Source organism: Panthera onca, chromosome D4, assembly GCF_046562875.1.
Source record: "Panthera onca isolate mPanOnc1 chromosome D4, mPanOnc1 haplotype 2, whole genome shotgun sequence".
Classification (NCBI taxonomy): domain Eukaryota; kingdom Metazoa; phylum Chordata; class Mammalia; order Carnivora; family Felidae; genus Panthera; species Panthera onca.
Window position 1 is genome coordinate 23,843,447 of NC_138351.1, and position 17,637 is coordinate 23,861,083.

General features: G+C 40.9%; 1 long non-coding RNA gene across 1 annotated transcript in view; it reads left to right on the top strand.

Annotated features, from left to right (window-relative positions):
• Window positions 1–16,977, top strand: part of LOC132677375 (uncharacterized) — a 62,452-nt gene extending 45,475 nt beyond the window's left edge. Inside the window, exons 2-4 of the long non-coding RNA XR_013551821.2 lie at window positions 10,487–10,549; window positions 12,743–12,811; window positions 16,583–16,977. This is a non-coding gene — a long non-coding RNA (uncharacterized LOC132677375). The remainder of the gene's footprint in view (window positions 1–10,486; window positions 10,550–12,742; window positions 12,812–16,582) is intronic.
• The last annotated feature ends 660 nt before the right edge of the window (window positions 16,978–17,637 follow it).

Below are 17,637 nucleotides of genomic sequence, written 5' to 3' on the forward strand. Positions count from 1 at the left end.
TTAAAAAAATAAATAAATAAAAAAAGTTAAAAGTTAAAAACAACACAAAAAATCAAATAAATCCTGCCAGCTCCTAGATGTGTTTTGGTCTGGTTGTTGACAGAAGCTTGGAAGAATAGAGGGAATAAAAAAGAAAAGGAAAGGAAAACACTTGAAAATTAAAAAAGTGAATACAATAAAGTAGAATAAAATGAAATGATGAAAGTAAAATAACATTTAAAAAATTTTACAAAAAAGTAAAAAAATATAGTAGAAAAATTGCATAAAAATCTCTTTTATAAAATGAAAAATAAACATGAATTTTTTGTCTTTTTGTATTCAAGAATAAGAAAAGAAAAAGGAAAAAAATTGAATAGATGGACCTGTGAACAGAATGAGATACAATTGAAATAACATCCAGTTTCCCCTAGAAGTTCCTCTCTGAAGCACTTTATAGTCTGTATACTAAGCAGGAGGAGAGATTTGTGGTATTCCTCTAGAGCGCAGTTGGCCCAGTTGGGCAGGGATTGGTGTAGTGGCTCTGTTCTCCACTGGATGGTGCTGCTTAGTTTACTGGGATGGATTGTTATGGTGCATGTAGGCCTGTATGAGCATGCATAGGAGCGGTGAAATTGGCGTTACCCAGCTACCCAGTCCCTGGTATTGCTGGCAGAGAACTCTGTGCTCTTGCTGGCAGACAATCAAACACCCCTCTTTGGTCTCTGGATTCTATACACTCCTGGTGTCCACACTGTCTGTGACCAAGCCATCAGGCTATGAGGTGGCATCTGCCTCCTGAATTTTATCTCAGATGGGGCTATTTCCAAACCCCTCACTTCTGAGGGCCCTGCAGCTTTGACCCTTTCAGACCCTCTGAGAGAAGGTCTTGCTGACAATGGCCAGGTGCTGGCCCACCCCCTGGTATGTTAACATGATGATGCTGCTGCCGATGCCCAGAGACTGCAGGTGCCAGCCCAGCACAGAAAAAGTTCACATGATCATGTAGCAGCAGTGGTTCAGGGACTATAGTAAATCACAACACCCATCTGGTGCCAGGCTTCACCCTTAATGTCTTTGTTCCAACACTAGCAAATGTGGCTGTTTGCTGGGTCCACTGGGACCTCTGAGTGTGAAGAGGCCATGCAGCCTCTACAAAATGTACTCCCAGTAGGGAATCTGCCTCTCTGCGTGTGGCCTGAGGAGCCTTCAGACCTTGATGCCTCCTCCTAGGGAATTGCCTTTCCCACCAGAGCTCTACCACATATCGAGCTACAGAGTTTCAGACTCTGTGCTCCCCTGTTTATAGCATCTTAATGGAATTTAAACCCTGTCCTTTCTACTTTCTTCCCTTTTTTGTTCAATCCCTTGCAGTCCCTTTCTCCTTTCTCCCTTTTTTTGTTCAGTCCACTCTTTCTCTTTCTTTCCAGCTGCTTTCAGGGGGGAGTGCTTTTCCTGTACTCTCCCCCTGTCTCTGTCCTCTCTCTGCAAACAAAAACAACTCCCTACCCTCCGTGGCTTCTCTCTCCCCCAGTTCATCTCTTTGCACTGTGTACCTTCCAAGTTCTGTGGTTCAAGTTTGCAGATTGTTGTCTTAATCCTCAGATCAATTTTCTAGGTGGGCAAGATGGCTCAGTGTTGATCTAGCTGGTTTCAGGGAAGAGAGAGGCAAAAAGAAGTTGCATGCTGCTCCACCATCATGGCCAAGAGGAAGTTTCTTAATGGGATTTCCATATGCTAAGTAAGACTCACAGATACTGGAAGCCTAGCTGTTATCAAGATATGGTTGTTTTTTTCCCCTCTAGCAAAGCATTAACATTAAGTTAGTAGGGAATTCCTGGACTTTGGGCTATTGATAAGATTTCCCTTTTCTTGTAGTATTACTAAGGTATTTGTGTACTGTTGGAGGCTATCATTTTAACCATTTGTGTTCTTTGTTTCCTTTGTTCTTGGGCAGTTAGGAGCACCTGAGGAATATCACACAAATCCCACCTAGGGGGTGGGGGCATTGTGCTAGCTTGTGCTTGGCCCTTACCTTGTCTTATGGTCTCTCATCAGACGATACATATATATACCCTCTGAATATCAAATTCATTTACAGTTTCTGTTATGTGTGTGTTCTTAAATTTTCTTTTTAATGTTTGTTATTTTTGAGAGAGAGATAGAGTGCAAGTGGGGAGGGGCAGAGAAAGAGGGAGACATATAATCTGAGGCATGCTCCAGGCTCAGAGCTGTCAGCACAGAATCCAATGTGAGGCTTGAACTCACAAACTGCAAGATCATGACCTGAGCTGAAGTTGGATACGTAAACAACTGAGCCACCCAGGTGCCCCCTGTTATGTGCACATTGTAGAGGATCAAAATTAAAATCCCAAAAAGCTTAACCTTAGAGCTTCATGCACACAGAATAAGGGCCATAGAATTTCAAGAAAAAAAAACATTTTTTATTAAATATTTTAATATTAAAGTTGTTTGAAGGTAAAGAAAAAATAATAGATGAGCTAGAACTGAAATAATTTGAAAGCACAACAGTTATTTTGACATAAACTTCTGCTGAGCTAGGCAGACTAGAAGGAAAACAAATAACAAAAACAAATAAAAAACAACTGATACCACTTTAAGGTCTATTATCTGCCAATTACTTTCATACACATCATCACACCAAATTCTTATGCCATTCCTTGAGATTGCCATTATCTCCTCCCCAAATTCCACCCCAGTTTTACATTTTTGGAAACAGGATCAGCAAGGAAAAGTAATTTGTTCAAGATCATATAGTTATTTAGTATCAGAGGCAGGATTTGAGTCCAGATTAGGCTCTTTCTACAACCTCCCTGTTTCTTTATAAGATACAACTAGAAGCTACAAAGATCTGTAATGCCAGCTAGAGTTGGAACAGCTCAGCTGAAACTATCATACACTGGGCTTCAGAATGCATTCAGCAGTTGCTCTGTGTGCTGGAGGTTTGTTACATTGCAGACCCTGAGCTTTAGCCTCTTCGGTATTATTTAATTTATAAACAAGTCTGGTCCCCTTCCTTGGGAATAGCAAACACAAGAGAAGAATCGGATTCGGTAGTGTTTGCTTCCACATAACCTGACCAAACAGGGGATGCCTTATTCTGATGCACCGCTTCCTTCTCATTTTCCTAAAAAGATTCACGAACCCTCTGCCAATATGATAAGTGTTAGGGGAAATGAGTTTCTGAATTGTCATTCTAGGAATTGCCTTTTGCAGCTGAAACTTCACCACTTAGTCAAGCCCTCCCCTGCCATCTGCTCAGCTCCCAAACTGCTGTAAAGGTAGAGAGGAGCCACTTAAATTACAAAGAACCTCATCTATGATGGAAATTCCATGCCATGGGACTCTCTCTCATCTTTCCAGCTTGTTGAACGCTGGCTCCAGAAGATCACACTTTTAGGGTCGCCAGGGCACTATCATGAGGTATCAGGTCTTCAGAGGCAACCTGTTTACCAACAGCTCATTGTTCACAAAAATGCATCTGAACCAGCCTCAGAGTCCATGTTTGCAAAGTCATCTCATTCTCAACTCTGGGGCCAATCAAGTCTGAGAGAATTTAAGGAAACCTGTGCCAGTTTTGATGGCTTAGTATCGTCTCAGTCTGTTAGTGTGTGTGAGTGATTTGCTGGCACACAGTAGGCACTATTCTTCAGGTCTAATTGTTAGACCCTTCTCCAGTTTTTGTATGGAACCTTCTTGTGTTGCCATTCTGGAAGCTACACCCTATCTTGTCTTCCTGTGCTCAAGTTTTTAGCTTATCGAGGACTGCAGTTCTTTCATGACCAGTTCAGCCCTCCTGGAGGCCTGGGTAAGTCTTTGATGCTTTCTTCCATTGTCTTTCTAACATTTACTACTTCATTTGTTCATTCATCATTTGTTCAATGTGTTTATTAGAGAATTTTTGCCAGATATTAATGCCTGTCGGGGAGATACAAAGTGTCTTAGGTCGTGTTCCCTAGAAGCAGAGATTGAGGTGGGAAGTCTTCTGCAAGCAGTAAACTGAGGGAATGCTGGAAAGGTGGGGGGTGGAAAGGAGCAGGGCTGTTACACCCGATTGGCTATGGACCACCCTGGGGGTGAGTGGGAGCAGAGGCTGGTGTAGACTCCCAAGCGCCTCCAGACGCTTCTGTGAGGCGAGGACATTTCCTGTGGGAGACTTGAGGTTGATCCTTAGTAGCCAGTACCCATGCCATCTGGGGGATGAGGGCACTGCGATGACAAAGGGGATGTGCGTGGAGGAGCAGTAGCATCTGCCAAACACTCTGCTGGTGAATCTCAGGCTTTTGTGTGCTAAAATCATCTAGAGGAGTTTGATTTAAAAAAAAAAATGTGGATTCTTAGGTCTCATGCCTAGAGAATCAACAGGTCTAAGGTAGTCTAGGAAATCTGTATATTTAATCACCCAAATGACTTGAATGCAAGTGGTCCATAGACCACAGATGGAAAGATGTCAAATATACAGTGTAATTTATTTTTTTATCTGATGTCACTGATGCAATATCATTTTCCCCCTGTGGATGCCCAGGTGTTCCAGCACCATTTATTATGGTGAACCATTCTTTCCCCACTTCCTGTAGTTTCATTTTTGTCATGAAACAAGTGTCATCTATACATGGGTTCCAAACATGACCCTCCTATTTTATCATTTCAGTATAATTCTTATCATTGTCTATTGCAAACATACTTTGAAAAATTCCACTGTGGCCTAAAGGGCAAGAAATCTCGGGAAACTCCATGGGTCATTTTGTGACTGGACATTATATCCGTAAAATTTAGAGATGACCGTTGACAAAGGAATACCCAGCTCTCCTTGGCATCTTCATTTAAATACACTGTTTGGCCTACAGAGTACAGGTTCTGGTGTTTGTAGAAATTGGTCTCCAGCTCAGTGACACCCAGGAATTACTCTGTTCCCCTCCCAGCTGTCATTGCTTCCTTATCCAAAACCTCTTTTACCAGGTCAGCAGTACAACATTTTAGAAAGTGAGTCACCTTTTATGAAGAGCATCCTGTCTTACCTCAGGTATCATTAGGGAAGAAGATGAAATACAGACTTGGCAGTATTTACCTCTCAGGTCTGCTTTTGAACAAAGTTTCCCCTCCCTGCAATTTGCTGTTGTCTCAAATGGGGTACCTATTATAAATTCAGCTTCACTGAATCCAGCTTAAAAATGAGAAAAACAACAGATTGTACATATTTTCCCACTGGAACAAAAGGCTATCATTTAAATATGGTTTGATACCAGGGTGCCTGGCTAACTCAGTCAGTGGAGCATGTGACTCTTGATCTCGGGGTTGTGAGTTCGAGCCCCATGTTGGGAGTAGAGATTACTTAAAAATGAAATATTGTTTAAAAATGTGGCTTGATGCCAACAAATGAGTTTGATATACTGTCAAGCAAACTCTTAACAACATCTTTTATTTTTATAGTATTATATGATGCAGGTTAAAAAGCATTGCAATGAATTGTGGGTGGGGAACATGGGGCATAGTGATGTGAGATTATTTAAGTAAAACCATGAAGGAAATTGTATACACACCAGAGATTCCACTGCCTTGTCTTGCTCAATGAGTTCTGGGGTGGGAGGCAGTTAGCCAGCTGGATTCCCAAGAAGGGCAAAAGCTTTCCATTAGACATGGTTCAAGTTTCCATTTACATCTGCAGTCATGGATAGTCAAGCAGTGACCCGGCTGGCCACAGGAAATGTGTGGACTAAAGGAAGGGTTTCCATGCAGACACTTACAGTGCATGGCCACTTCAGGTTCTCAACACTGATACCTCAATAGCACAGAAAGCTGTTTGTTTTCTCCCCCAGCATAGGGGTGTGATCCACTCAGACTAGGCTGCAACATGTAGTTAGGTATCCTGTCTTCATTCTCTGTGAGTGGAAAACCCAACAACTGAGTGTTGAAAACAGTAAAGTTGTTTTGCACTTGGTCACACCGTTCTTGGGGCCTGAACTCGTGGTTTGATAGTCACTTGAGAAGAAGCAAATGGATTTGGAGACCCAAGAAATCACCCACAGACACTGCACTAATGGAAGATGTTCATGGGCTTTCTTCCTTCTGCATAGACTCTAGTATCTCTATCTTTTACACACAATTAGCTGAAAATTTTCTTCAGTAGCCTGTGTAATTCTCCCAGTGATGTTGTCTATACTTGTATTTTCCCTGCACTAGCACAGTTATATTTTACTGTTAAATTGGAAATAAAGGTCATTATGTTAATTGAAGTTGATATTTTCTTAGACAGCCACATGCCTAACAGGCCAAGGGACAGTGCTGGGGAAAAAGGGTGGTGAACTGTTTGAGGATGGAATAGAAGTTCCTCTTGAAAACGTTTCTCAAGCTCCCTGATAATAAGATTTACCTGAAGTGTTGGACCAATGTTTGAATTTCCATTCTTTTCCTTTGTGATACTGATTCAGATGGCTTGAGATATATCCCCAGAATGTGTATTTAAACATCCATGTGATTGTCATTAGAGTAATATGGTAAGACTGCCCTAGGAAATATGATTTTGAGAAGGTGATTAGAGTCAGAGAGGCCTGATTCCCAAATATCCCTGATTGTTCCCATGGGGGTATTTTTGTCTTTCTTAGTCCTTTTCCAACCTGTGTTCTGTACCTCCCACCAAATGCCATTCAAAGTTTGCTGACCTTGGTCTAAGATAGGTTTCTGTATATTCTTTGACTATCAATTAAGCCAGGAGCTCCTTGAAAGCAGAGGACTAATATAGTTTCTCTCTGTATCTTCAGTGTTCAAGTCCAGAATGAATGAAAGTAACCTAACCCACCTGTATGAAAAATCATGCTTCCTGACCCCAACCTTAAAGACTGTGGGAAGGAACCATTGAAAACCAGACATATGGTGGCTTTCTACTAGGACAGGTTGGGTTGATTTTCAGGAAGATCTGTATCAAGTACTCTGATCTTGATGTGCTGCAAAGGGTTGCTTCTGTTCTCGTTTCAGCAGTTCAGGGATGGGAAGACAGGGATGTGGGGGGAGCGACCAGTGCAACTTTTGCTGCCCCAAGAGAATTTTCATACCTAAGGATCTCCCGAATGTATTTTATGAGGATGTCCCAGTGTTTGGGTGCTGGGCAGCAGTGGTCAACGAATAGCTTCACTGGCATCTTGGGTTGTTTGTATTCCCAAACTCACTCATCTCGGCGGGCAAATTCTCTCTTAACATTTGGTACCGTGTGAAAAAGGAGATGGTTGGGAGGCAACTGTAGCCTGTTCTCTGTACTCCTTCCTTTGTTTCAATGCTCTTGTTGACTTTCCCTACATATGTAAATATGGGAAATGACTAGAATGTAGGTTAGTTTTTGTAAGAAATTTATACATCTAATGCCTTGCTTGAAAAGGCATTGGAAAGGGCCCAGGAAAATAGTCTTGCCAGTTTCCTTAATAAGTAAGCCAGAGATGGCAGTTATGTACCAAGTTCATTACCACTCTGGCCCCTCTCACCCTTCCACTGTCATACATCACTAATAGATGCCTGCATTCTTTCAGAAAGAGAGAGCCCCCGAATCCTTCTTAAAATCAGGTAACTGCCACCAATTAGTCCGACCTGGCACATGAGATGAAATCTTACCTGACAAAGCTGGTTTTACATATTTCTAGGTGTGAGAATATTATTCCAGTTTTTATTTCTTCCTTAGCTCCTCATGTGGAAACTGATCCAGGCCTTGAAGGCAGGAAGGGGAGGCCTGGCAAATCAAGGTATCCTCAGCAGAATGCTGAGCTCAAACAAAGATGTGAGGTGACCAGCTAGAGTAAAGCAGAGTGTGCAGTGGAAAGTCACACGAAGTGAATGTGGACTAGGAAGGAGGAGCTAGTTTAAGGTAAGCATTGGCATCCAGGCCAAGACATTTGAATGTGATTTGGAAAGTCAGTGTTCCTGAAGGCTGGTCAGTGTATTATTACTCAGGGTTCTCCAGAGAAACAGAGCCAATAGGATGGGATATGTATATATACACACCCACATACAGAGCAACAGAGAACAGAAAGAAACAGAGAGGCAGAGAGACAGAGGCGTAAGAGTGGGGATTTGTTTCAAGGAGTTGGCTCTTTTGAGTGTGGTAGTTGGCAAGTTTAAAATCTGCAGTGCAGGCCAGCAGGCTGGAAATTCCAGCAGCAGTTGATGTTGCAGTCTTGAATCTTAAGGCAGTCTGGAGGCAGAATTCCTTCTTCAGAGGACTTCAGTTTTTCCTTTTAAGTCCTTCACCTGATTGGATGAGGCTCACCCATGTTTTGGAGGGTCATCTGCTTTGCCCAGAGTTTACTGATTTAAATTTTAATCACATCTAACAGCAATTTCACAGAAATTATTGGTTAGAACAAAGTTAGTTTATTTAAGTGAAACAGAGTTGATTTAAAGAAAATTATTAAATAAATATCAGGTGCAGCTGGTATAGGGATATGTTGAGTATATATCTTCTAAAATGGCTGAGATCAGAGAATGGTAAGTGACAGAATCCCTAAACTCTTGTAACAAGGAAACGTCATAAGAAAATGGGGTTTAAGGAGATTAATTCTGTTACCCTGAACAAAGGTCATAGTAAAATAATGTCTTTCTAAAGATGCTTTTTTTCCAAGCTTCCTGAATATAATTTTCCAAATCTACTTTTTTAGAAGTTGTTTATGATTTTTTTCTCCTGTAACAAATAGAAGTTTTCCATTTTATGTAATCTGAACAGCTGGGTCTTTTGTGTTATGATTTCTTAAAAGGATTTGAAGCTTAGGAAATCATCCTGGGTTCTAAATTTGCAGGTATAACACCTTGTTTGGGCATTTGGAAAAGGCTAGTTTTTAAAATATTTACTATTTTCATGTATCTGGGATTTATTTTAGTATGCACTATGAGGGATGAATCTAAACTAATTTTATTTTACTTAAATTCCTACTGAGTTATTCCTTTACAAGTTCATGAAATAGCTCTTCCTTTCTGGTGGTGTCATTTTTATTTTCTAGCAAATTCTTATATGGAACAAAATCAGTTTCTGGACTAGCTAGTCTGTGTTCTGTAATTATATACATTTTTTTCTTCTTTCAGTAGTAGATTATTTTAATTATATGGTGTTACATTTAAATATCTAGTGTGGCTAGTTCCATCTCATATTCTTCCTTCAAAATTTTCTGTGACAAAGTTATTTATTTTTCTTCCTGTGAATATCAGAATCTCGTTAGATTCTCCTGAAGTTTCATAGAATGTTAATTGGATTTTGTGTAAATCATTATGAGGGTTATAATGAATTTATGTATAATTCATTTATGTATGAATTTATGCACATTTTCAATCAGCTTTTGATGTTTGTGACTATAGGGCACAGATAAGAGTCAATGAATTAATCTAAAATAATAATGAAGACATTTTATCTCAGGTGCCTTCTTCACTTGAGCAATTCAGATGTATAAATAGTCAAGTTGAATTGAAGTCCCTTCATTTTTGCCCCTAAATGTCTGGTGTAGATGTAATCCAACAATCAAGGATCCAATGACTGCCCTCAGGGAGCAGAATAAAAGAAAAAGTGATAAACATTATCATTGAATGGGGGTGCCTGGGTTGCTCAGTCAGTTAAGCTTGGCTCAAGTCTTGGTCTCATGGTTCATGAGTTGGCTCAAGTCTTGGTCTCATGGTTCATGAGTTTGTGCCCCGCATTGTGCTCTGTGCTGACAAGGCATAACCTGGAGACTGCTTCACATTTTGTGTCTCCCTCTCTCAATCACACTCTGTCTCTCTCTCTCAAATATAAATTTTAAAACATTAAAAAATTCAGTGAATGAATTTAGACACTCTTGAAGGGTAATTCACATTTCAATTTTTATTTTAACTTTTTTTTATTTTTATTTTTTAGTAGTCTCCATGCCAAACTGGGGCATGAGCTCATAACCCTGAGATCAAGACTCAGATGCTCTACCAACTGAGCCACACAAGCACCCATTAATTTTCATTTTAATTCCCTAGTACTTCAGATGGAAACCTATGTATGATCCCTTCTGCAAGGATCTTCACCTGGTCTGTTTTAGAATTTCTTTTTCTCATTTCCTTTTCCCTTCTCATGCTGGTGGTATCTCCTGGCCCTGGCTAATTCTTGGTATTCCTGAATCTCTCCTGACAGATCAAAGCAGTGATCAGACAGGTTGAAGGATTCAATGGAAATGTAATCTGATCTCATCTTAGGTTCATGTAAGATGCAGCCCGCTGTGAACCAGAATGTAATGCTTGGAATTATCTGATTCCTGCAGCCCCCTCTTCTTTCCGTGCCCTGGTGAATGATGGCTAAGGAAATTTAAAGCATGTAAAACATGGCAAACATTGATTTGTTGACTTGGCCATTGATCCAGATATCTTGCCTTCTTGTAAGTAAAACTAAAGATCTCAAATTCTAGATTGTATGTATAAGGGCAAAACATGTAAGGGTATTCACTTAAGTTGCTTCTTGATTCACAGATATCTTCTTTTCCTTAAACTGTACTTCCAGGTTTGGAGCCAGATGCAAAAGCAAAAGCAAGACAAAAAGCGACCAAAATCCAAAGGAATCTCTGTGAGTAGAACACCTGAGCTGCATAGATGGAGAGCGGAGTTGACACAATTGTGATTTGTTGGTTCACAGACATGAAGGAAAGGAATCCTCAGTCTGCAGCTGGCTATGGAAGGCCAGTTACTATGCAGGAAAGCTGAGAACTGGTGAGAGTAAATGGAGAAAGTTACAGGAAAAGAGAGAAAAACTAGATATAAGGAAATTATAGGGACAGAAGACACAGCAAAATTTAGAGTTGGTGTGGACAACATTGAAGAAGTTTCTGGCGACCACTGTTACATTGCTGGCCTCCAATGATCCACATCTCCCTGAATTTGCCCTTGTATTGTGTTCTCTCCTGGAACTGGAATAGAGACTGTGACTTATTCTAAATGACTGGAAGTGGCAGAGGGATCCTAAACAGCTTCCTGGTCTAAGCCTTGAGAAGTTCTGCTTCCAGGCTCTTAGCCCTGATCTCCTTTATAAGGACTCTCTTACTCTGCTGGAGCTATGTGGAGAGGCCATGGGAGATGCTATGTAAGAGGGAGAGGCCCTGAGAGAAAAGCCCAGCCATTCAGGGCCTAGCCAAGCCCAGGCCCCGGCTGACCTACCAGCTGAATGAATTCATAGTGAACACTGGCAAAATCAACAGAGTTACCCAGCTCAGCCCAGGCCGTAATCCCCGAATTGTGAGCAAATGAAATGTCCATTGTTTTAAACCATGAAATTTTGGGGTGGTTTCTCATTTCACACAAAATAGTTGCTGGTATGGTAACAGAGAAGCATTGAAGATAATGGCCCGGTGACTCTGCTTTCTGGGACAGCATCCTGCAGAGAGAATGTGCAGGCCTGGGACTATGGCAAGCTCTGGTCATAACCTTGCTCTTTTCCTTTTTGCTCTGTGGCCTGGGGCAAGTTATTTAATCTTTCAGGGCCTCAGTTTTGTTATCTGTAAAATGAGAAAAATATTTCTTCCCGCACAGTATAGTTAAAGGGGATGAGTGAAAGTTTGGGGCACATAATAAGTATGGACCAAACAAGAGTTCTGTTCCACTTCATCCTTGTGGTTCCCTCCCTCACTGCCCCCCGCCTCTTGGGGTGTGACCTAATCTACATTAATTCTCAAGGGCAGTCCTGTGACCTGCGAAAGCCCATTATTTCTTAGGTCAATTTTGAACTGTGTATTTTATAAACAATCACTACATTTATATGAAAAAGAAGTAATCCACTAAATTCTAAGTGGTGGATTTTTTTTTATGATGGTAGGTTTTGGCGCCAATGTGCATGTGTCTACATGCCGGAACTTCTGCACTGGCTCCTCTGGAGTACCACAGCAGTTTATTAGACTAAGCTTGGGTTGTGAAGGAACGTTACATTCGGTTTATTTTAGTGCAGGAGGGGTGAAGGCACACACTGTATTTCCATTAGATTTTCACAAAAAAGCATTACTATCTCAATTGTTTGTAAGTCCACTTAGGCAAAAAATGCACATTTTTTTAAAGTTGATTTTGAGAGAGAGAGAAAGAAAGAGAATGCAAGTGGGGGGAGGGGCAACAAGAGAGGGAGAGATAGAAGCCCAAGCAGGCTCCAAGCGGTCAGTGCGAAGCTCATTGTGGGGCTTGATTCCAGGAACCACAAGATCATGACCTCAGCTGAAACCAAGAGTCAGATGCTTAACTGACTAAGCCACCCAGGTTCCCCAAAATTGCACATTTTGAGGTGTACTGGGTAAAATTTGGTGCTTATTGAACCTCTGCCTTCATACTAGAAGGCAAATTAGGGCCCTGGAAAGAAAGTCCTATATTGAGTGTGTGAATTATGTTAAAACTGTACAGACTCCAACTTTCCAAGCCCTCTGAGAGAAAACACACACACACATACACACACACACACACTCATATGCACACCCATATATGAAAGAGAGGATTAAGGAGAGAAGAAGTCACCCTGCTTGGCCTCAGTTTCCAATTTGTAAAATGAGATAGCCAGACTAGAAGGTTCTCCAAGGTCCTTTCCAGCTCTGAGTGTAGGAGACAATCTCAAATCCTGTGCCTGTATTAGCCCTTTGTGGACAGGGAGATTAAAAACACAGGTGGCTCTCCTGCAAAACTTTAATTGCAGAGCTTTAATTAGAAAAAGAATCAAAATACTCTTTCAGATTATGTTTTCTTAATTTTATTTTTAATTGTGCTTTTATTGTTTCCATTTTATTTTAAGAGAGAAATGAAAGCTGCAGTTTGCTCAAGTGCTGCCCCCGTTTCCCTGCTTTACAACTGCCTTAGCAAGGTAACGTAAAACAGTTTCTAAAATGTATTTTTAATGAGAAACCAAGGTCCCTGAAATTTGTCGTCAACATTTTTTTTTCCCCCTTTAGACCTCTTATGGGGCTCTGGAGTTTCCATAATTCATTGCCAAGAGCATGGCAAAGGATTTTGGCTTAGTTTAGTAATTACCTTGTGTTAGTCTCACTCAAAGTTCTTTTTCTCTTAATGGGTTAGGAGAGCCATTCAGAGGCTTTGATTCTAGTAATTAAAGTTGCAATGGGAGGGGCACCTGTATGGCTCAGTCGATTAAGTGTCTGACTTCAGCTCAGGTCATGATCTCAACAGCCCGTGAGAGTTCAAACCCCACATTGGGCTCTTTGCTGACAGCTCAGAGCCTGGACCCTGCTTGGGATTCTGCGTCTCCCTCTCTGCCTGCTGCCCCTCTCCACTTGCATTCTCTCTCTCTCTCTCTCCCTCTCAAAAATAAACAACAAAAAAAAAAATATCTGATGGGCAGGGAAGCTGAAGGTGCATGTAATGTTTAGCCTATTAAAATGGCCATATCCAGGGGCGCCTGGGTGGCGCAGTCGGTTGGGCGTCCGACTTCAGCCAGGTCACGATCTCGCGCGGTCCGTGAGTTCGAGCCCCGCGTCAGGCTCTGGGCTGATGGCTCGGAGCCTGGAGCCTGTTTCCGATTCTGTGTCTCCCTCTCTCTCTGCCCCTCCCCCGTTCATGCTCTGTCTCTCTCTGTCCCAAAAATAAATAAAAAACGTTGAAAAAAAAAAAATTAAAAAAAAAAAAAAATGGCCATATCCAGAGCTTACACAGGGTAAATTCTTACCAGAGACTCTGAATAGGGCGGGTCAACATGGAAGAAGGCATGAGAAAATGACAGAGCTGAGGGAAGTCTGGGAGTATCTTTCCCTCTCCAAATTAGGTCCCACAATTAGAGTGGACATTTTTTTTTTTGCCCCCCGTCATGGCATGAGGGAAAGAGCTCCCCAAGTCTCCCTGTGTGCTTCCAGAATGCTGACTCACTCCCAGACTTCAAGGTGGAGCATGCAAATTAGACCACAGTTTCTCAAACTTTCTGTGGTGGAGGACCAGTTTGCTTCCTCCCCCTGCTCCCCCATGTACTCTGGGCTGATATTTGCCTAAGATACAATGCAAATGAATCACGAAAACAATGACACACAAAAAAAAAGACAAACAAAATACAAACGTTGGATTTTAATTATTAGATTTAATTACTCTGTAAAATTGCAATAGAAGGTTCTAACCATCCTCAATTTCTATACTTGGTGCAGATGGTGACAAAAATGTGGGAACAAGTACTGGCCCACGGACCACACTTTGAGTAGCGCTGGCTAAGACCAGGGCAACAGTATTTTCTGGTTCCCAGTAATTATTTCAAGGGTGTTCTTATGACCTGAGCTAGTCCCATTCACCTGAATTTTGGGACTTAATTGAGAACACCGGGACAACAATTCTGTTTTTCTGGCTGGATACCATCTTGGGACCGCAAGAGAAGTGGCTTGAGAATGAGTCAATACTGAGAAAGCAGAACCAAGGGATAGTGAGTCAGAAGCTGGATCTTCTCCTCTATTGCAGAGGAGTATAAGCCAATAAATTAAAATTAAGGAAGCCAGAATTCATCTGGTTTTCTATCATCTGCAAGGGAGCCTTATGTGATACAGTGATTAATTTGCATATTTCCTCATGAGTTCTCAACAGCTTCTCTTTTGCCAGCCGCTTACATAGATATCTGGGTATGCCATTCTTTTGGTTATGAAGCTTCCCATGGCCTTAGCTTCCCACTGTGCTCAGCACAAAGTTCAAGTTCCTTAAACCGTCATTCAAAGGCTTTCATAGCAATTTCCCTTCTTATTTTTCAGCCTGTTTTTTGCTATTCTCCTCCTCAGGCACATACCTGTATATCATATTCCATTGTACAGATATACCATGTTTTGTTTCTACATTGATTTGTTTGATTTGTTAAATATTTGGGTTATTTCTGCTTTTTGGCTATATTGATTGAATAAATCTGCTATGAACATTTCTCTACATGTTTTGGTGTGGATGTACATTTTCATTTCTTGCTTATTCATTTTTATAACTACTTAAAGTCAGACTTCGTCTAAGCATGTCTCTTTCTTAGATTTGGGGAGTAAAACCATATTCGTTCCCTATGAAATGAGGTCTCTGTGGTCTAAATGCAACTTTTATCAAATATCTGGGTGTGTGACCAGACATGTGTTTTTATATATGTTACATAGGTTTACTCTTGTTCCCACTGGCTGGATTGCATTTACTCTTCCCACACATTTTTCTGACTTTCTAAGATTAGAATGTTGAGAACATAAGGTGTTCTTTATTCTTAAATGTTAAACATTATGCACCACCACCATTCCTCCTGATTCAAGGGCTAATTTTGCAAGTGTTAGCAGGAGGGCAAATTGATGCACCCAGATATTTAATAAAAGTTGCATTTAGACACCAGAGATCGCATTTCACAGGGAACGAATATGGTTTTACTCCCCAAATCTAAGAAAGAGACATGCTTAGATGAAGTCTGACTTTAAGTTGTTATAAAAATTAATAAGCAAGAAATGAAAATGTACATCCACACCAAAACATGTAGAGAAATGTTCATAGCAGATTTATTCAATCAATATAGCCAAAAAGCAGAAACAACCCAAATATTTAACAAATCAATGTATGAACAAAACATGGTATCTGTCCAATGGAATATAATTTGCCAAAAAATGGCATGTTACATGTTACATCATGGACACATTTTACATGTTACAACATGGGTGATACATGTTACCACGTGGATGAAGGTTGAAACATTATGAAAGAAGCCAGATATAAAAGGTCACATGTTGCATGATTCCATGCATACAATGTCCAGAATTGACAAATCCATAGAAAAAGTAGATTAGTGGTAACCTAGGGGGTGGGCAGGAGGAATGAGAAGACTGAAGGATGCATGAAACCTATGGGGAAAAACTTCTGTTTTGAATAATGAAAGTGTTCTAAAGTTGACTGTGGTGACTGCACAACATTGTGAATACACTAAAAGCCACTGAATTGTACACTTTTAGTGGGTGAATTGTAGGGTATGTGAATTAAGTCTCAATAAAGTGGTCTAAAACAAAAGATTATAGGAGCTTTATTCACACTTGCCAAACCTGGGAAGCAGCCAAGGTGTCCTTCCATAGGTGAGTGGATAAATCAACTCTGGTTTCTCCAGACAGTGGATATTATCCAACGCTAAAAGGGCATAAGCCACTAAGTCATGAAAACACATGGAAGATCCTTAAATGCTTATTACTAAGTGGAAGAAGCCAATCTGAAAAGGCCACACACTGTATAATCATACGATATGAAAGTCTGGAAAAGAAACAACTCTGAAGACAGTAAAAAATCAGTGGATGCCAGGGATAAGGGGGCAAGATGGGATGAATAGGCAGAGCACAGAGGATTTTAGGGCAGTGAAACTACTCTGTGTGACACTACAGTGGAGAACACATGTCATCACACATGTTCAAGCCCATAGAACGTCCAACACCAAGAGTGAACGCTAATGTAAAGTATGACTTTGAGTGATAATGATGTGTCAGTGTAGGTCCACTGATTGTAATAACTGCCCCATGCTGGTTCTGGACGTTGATAGTGGGGGAAGGCTGTGTGTGTGTGTGGTAGGGAGGAAGAGGGGCATATGGGAACTCTGTACTTTCTGCCCAATTTTGCTGTGAACTTATAAAACTGCTCTAAAACTGCTCTACAGAAAGAAAAAGAGGAGGAGGAAACAGAAGAAAGAAGAGGAAGAAGTCCCGAATACCTCACAAGGCTCAGCTCAGTTGGCACCTGTTGTAAAAATTTCTCTGGCCTTCTCTCTTCTTCCTGGGAGAAGAACTGATTACTCTGATTTCTGCGTTTTCATTATGTTCTTATTCCTACTTCCTTTACTGTTTATATCACTTTTCGTAGCCATTTACAGGACTCACTAAACTATGACCTGCCCAAGCGTTGAGGCAATACCATATTTTGTTGATATTTCTACTAGAAATACTACACTGTAGAGTTCTAAAAGTTTGGTGTGTGAATAACAAGAGACTACTTACAGCCAGCTAGTATTTTAAATGCAGTTTAAACAGATTTTGCCCGAGACTCTGTTCTACAGGCTTTTTGGAATCCTGAAAATAGCCGTTCCCCATGTGGCTCATCCCAGGGATAGTGATGAGGATGGGAAAGAGAGAGCATTGGGGACTGGTCCTAGAAAATGGAAAAGATATGAGAATCTTAAACCAATGAATTCTCTAGACTTATCTATATGGAGTCTCTTCAAATACAAGCATATCATTCTCCTAGAGCTTTTGGAAAATACTCCTCCTTGGAGACAGTCTAACCTAGTGCAGTGTGAAGTCAAGGACCAGACTTTTGTGTGGTGACACAGGTCAGCTGGGAACATGTCACAGCTGACATGTGAGAACATGCTCACAGCTTACATGTGAGAACACCTCACTCTACCAAAAGCCATCTCTGCCACCTCTGGATGGCTGCCTGAAATGCTCTGTGAGAGCTTTATATTAAGGCTTAGGAGTTAGATGTATATGAACTGTGTGAGATGTATGGAATTTTAAATTTTGTTATTCATTTATGCCTTCTTGAGAGTCATACATAATCCAGTTCTGGAAAGCAGGTTCTCAGAAGGCAATAGAAGAAACCTATAAAGACATCGGTGCCAGGAGTGAAAAGGAAAAAGTACCTAAGGGGATGATAGAATAACAAGAACGTTTCTTCTCAGACTTGCCAGCATTTAATAGACAAAGTGAATATTCG